Source organism: Phyllostomus discolor, chromosome 6, assembly GCF_004126475.2.
Source record: "Phyllostomus discolor isolate MPI-MPIP mPhyDis1 chromosome 6, mPhyDis1.pri.v3, whole genome shotgun sequence".
Classification (NCBI taxonomy): Eukaryota; Metazoa; Chordata; class Mammalia; order Chiroptera; family Phyllostomidae; genus Phyllostomus; species Phyllostomus discolor.
In genome coordinates, this window is record NC_040908.2 from 58,271,679 (window position 1) to 58,276,385 (window position 4,707).

The following is a 4,707-nucleotide window of genomic DNA, read 5'->3' on the forward strand; positions in this document are numbered from 1 at the left end:
TCAGATTTGTAGAATACAACAAATTCTGTGCTTAGAAGAAAATGAGTATCACTGAATGCATATATTAAATGCATATTGCCTATTTTCTACAATAATTTCAAGAAAGTAAAAGCAGAGATAACACTCCGCAATTTATTCTGAGGCCAGCATTAACACATAAATCGGATAAAGACCACACAAGATAGTAAAACTATGGACACTGTCTCTAATGAACTCAAACATAAATACTTCCAACACAACGTTAGTCAAATCCAAAAATATTTTAAGAAATTGTCTATCACAGCCATGTGGGATTTATTCCATGGATGTGGTCTATTTCAACTTGTGAACATCAATCAATTAACACAGTCTACATTTAACAAGCTAAAAGAAAATCATGATTATACCAGTTTGATACAGATTTGACAAACTCCAACACACTTCATGTTTAAAAGCACTCAGTAAACTAAAAATAGAGGAAACTTTCTCAACTTGATAAAGAACATCTAAAATATGTACAGTTAATATAATCACTAATGAAAAGAAACTGAAGTCTTTTCCCTGGATACTGGGAATAATTTGAGTGGAGAATATATCCCCTCTCACCACTGCTAATTTCTTACAGAAATTTCTAACTAGTGTAATAAGTCAAGAGAAATAATATATATATATATATACATATATATATATTTGTTAAGAATAAATAAAACTACCTTTTATGGCAAAAAAACCCCATGATTATCTATGTAAAAAAATAAAGAAAAAACCCTCCTGGAACTTACAATTGATTATAGCAAAGTTGCAGGATGAAAGTTAATATTCAAACGTTAATTACTTTCTTAGATACCAACAATAAACAATTACAATATAAAATAAAAATATTATACCATTTTAATAACACCAAAAATTCCATCAAGAAATATTTAGGTGTAAACCTAATGAAAAATATACAGGATATAATGCAGAAAACTGTGAAATGCTAAGGAAATAAATCAAAGATACCCTAGAAAAATGGAGAGATTTTACACATTCATGGATTGGAAGACTCAAAATTGACATCATTTTTTCCCAACATGGTCTATAGATTCAACACAACGCTAATAAAGAAGTCTAGTGAGGGGCACCCTTAGCTGAGGTGTTTCTGACAATGCTACTCTTCAGTTTACCCTGTGTGGTGGCAGTTTATGAAATCTGCCAGAGAAGCTCTGAATGACAAAAATATAAAGCCTTTGTTGAATACTTTCAGACAGTTACCTAGCAATGAAAATGAGAAAAAAGTACCCTTTACTAAGCTTCCAGAGGTGTTCTAGAACAAGAAATTATAAATCATTCATCATGTGAAAACTCTTTAGGTATTATTTCTCTCTCTATTGGGGGTGCAACTGAAGGTATTTGTACCACATCTACATCTTTGCATTGCTGGAAGATGTCCTGAATTGTCTTCCTTTGGATCAGTGTGACACAATATTCACTTTTGTGGCAAGTAATATTGTTACTTGGAAATCAAATACATTCTATTCTGCTGAGGGAAAAGATTACTATGCATGTGCATTGATATCTTAAGATGATCAAAACTGCAGCAAACAGTCTTCTATGGATGAATTCAACTCTTTATGGTTAGGCTTTTCCCTTTATCTAAGAAATCAGGTCTTAACTCACAGAGTCAGTTTAATATGGAATATGTCACTGTTTTTAATACCAATGAGCAGGAGAGCACCTTGGGTTAGAAGCACACTAAAGACAGAGAAGAAGGAATGGACATATAAGAAAGTGAAATGGGAGATGAGGAAACACCAACAACTTGCTCCATTCTAATTAATTACAACCTATATTGAATATTCTGGTCACTTCCAGATTACTTCAGGAATCCTGCAATGCTATGTGAAGACCTCATGGAAAACTTTTCTCTAGTGTACAGAAGATGTTCTAGCTGTTTTCAAAAGTCATAAATTGGATGATACTCAGGCTTCAAGAAAAAAGAAGGAAGATTTAAAAACTGGAGGAGAACACGTATATTTTGCAATTTTTTTTAACTCTGAACTTTTTATTGTCCTCCTGTCCTGCCAAACATTTAATGCCTCAAAATTCTGCTGTTGATGACCTCAGACACCACTCTGCTGTCCACAATCCTGCTGGTCATGGTCTTTTGGATGGTTTGTAAGGAGGCACTCTTGTCCAGAGCATCAACAAGGTTGAAGTCCCCCCTTTCTTCCATAAGGCTGCAGTAGGTGGCAATCTCAGCCTCCAGCATGACCTTGATGTTGAGCAGGGCTTCATACTCCTGGGCCTGGCACTGCCCCTCTGCCCGAGTCTGGGCCCCACTCTGTCTCTAGAAACAGCAGGATTCCATTGAGTTGTTCCACCCATTGACATAGTGCATCTCCACCTCCCTTGGGTTGTTCTCCAAACTGACCTTCATATTCCTCACTGAGTCCAGGTCAGTCTCCAATGACTGGACCATACATAGCAGTTCCATTAGTATCATCTCAGCAGTGTCTATCTTAGCAGTCTTCGAGGTGACCAATGTGGTGTTCTCTTTAGTCTGATGGGACCAGTACTTGTCTAGCTCCTCTCTTTTTCCAAGCCAGCTCATCATTCTGAGCCCAGAGGTCTTCCATGATTTGCTGAGGTCATGATATTTGGGGGCATCCAACTCTATGATCAACCCAGAACTGGCAATCTGGTCTTGTAGACCATTTATTTCCTCCTCGTGGTTCTTCTTCATGAAAAGCAGCTCCTCCTTGAAAGCTTTGATCTCTGTCTCCAGCTGCAGCCAAGCGATATTGGTGTCATCAGTGACCTTTCCGAGCCCATTGATGTCATTCTCCACAGACTGGTGCATGGCCAACTCCATCTCACACTTGACTATGAAGTTATCAACAGCAAGGTGGGCATTGTCAATCTGCACATTGATGTGGGCATTGTCCACAGAAGTTGCAAAGATCTGATCCCTCAGGTCCTCGATGGTCTTGAAATAATGCCACCAGTCTCTGACTTGGGGTTCCCTCTTCTCTAGGTGTTCCCAGATTTTGCTCTCTAGTCTCCAATTATCATCCTCCAGGCCTCTAACCCTTTCCAAGTAGGAAGCCAGGCAGTCAATTCAGCCATTACATACTCCTTCTCACTCTGGATGTCCCCTATGCCCACAAGATCCCACCCCCCACCATTCCTTCAGCCAAGCCCTGGTATCCCCAGCTGCCCTGCACACTGGTACACAGTGTTGGAGTGGAACACTGAGATCCAGGAGTCCGAGTCCACTGCATAGATGCTGGCCACCCTGCTGGCCAGCCTGACCCGGTACCCTGCACGGAACCTAGGGTAGCTTGTGGGGAAGCTGGAGTGTGTGCTGAAGCTCATGTTGTTCAGGGAGAAAGGTGAGAAGCTGAGACTCAGTATGGAGCTGCTATATTTTTCAAAATTTATCAAGTGAAAAGTTCATGTATTTACAATTGTATGACAGCAACTTTGTTATTATAGTATCCCATGTTATTTCAATATCTGGAGGGACAGGTTAAATTCAAAAGTTCAAACTATGTTTTAACTAAAGAGCAACCACTCTACAGATACTACAAAATCAGTTTACCAGCTACTATCTAAAAATCCACCTGACATAGAAAGATTTTCAAAGATGATAGAGCATATAGTAAACACTAAAGAAGCCTGGAAGTCATAGAAACATAAAGGCTTCCCAGGTTTTGTGAAAGAAAAAAAAATCAGATACCAAGCCAATGAGGGTAATACAGAAGATAATAGCACCAGAGGACTTCTAGGTAAAGCACACAACAAAAAGATTCTGGTGGGAAATGAGTTAACGAGGCTATGGAATCTCTGTCTTGATAATATGCGGGTCTATAAATCAGAGACAAGGAAACATCTGGCAACTTTGGAGGAATTCTTTGAAGAAGCCATGGAACAGGCAGACATTTAAAACATGGTTGGAAATGAATATAAGGTTGTAAACAATTCAGGTTGTGGTTGGAGAGCCCTGAAACTATTAGCAGAGAGAGACTATTACCTCATTTCTTCTTAAGTCAACCAACTAGCAGCTCAAAAGTTTGCAGAATATCTTGAAAATATGGTAATAAAGCATGCCAAGGAATTACCACCCACCTCCTTCTGAAGAACTGAAAACAAGTGAGCACGAAGATGAAGATGATGATGCTTTACTGAAAGAAAATAAAGTCCTGAAGTTTGGTGAGGCAAACCTGTAACAGGAACAAATTGAGATATTTATTAATACCAACAGATTGTGTGAACAATGGGAAATGCTCTCTCCCTACTTGGAAATGAACAACTCAGAAATTAGACAGATTGAGTGTGACAGCAAAGACATGAAGATTAGAACTAGCAGCTACTTGTTGCTTGGCAAGATCAAGAGTACATGAATGCCTGAGAATCTTATTACAATGTACTGAATAAGTTTGGATCAAGTGACCTTGCAGAAAGTCTAATGACAAGGATACAAATAGGGAGCTTATTTTTTATCTATTAAAACTGTAATAAGATTTTGTTGCCAAGCAGCATTTGATAAGAGGTACACTGGTTGTAATAAACAGTGGACATTTTTAGAACAGTAAAAAAAATTCGAGCAAGCTGTTTTGTCAATATCAATATCAATACGCTAATTCTCAAATACAAGAGTGGGCAAAAGTAGGCTTATGTTTGTAATACAAATAAATAATAGAAGAATCAATAAAGAATAATACAAGAATTAACTCTGTTTAGTGT

The 4,707-nt window shown here is 38.1% G+C and overlaps 1 pseudogene; it reads left to right on the plus strand.

Moving 5' to 3' along the window:
* The first annotated feature begins 1,138 nt into the window (after positions 1–1,138).
* On the plus strand, positions 1,139–4,471 carry LOC114498496 (annotated as a pseudogene).
* The last annotated feature ends 236 nt before the right edge of the window (positions 4,472–4,707 follow it).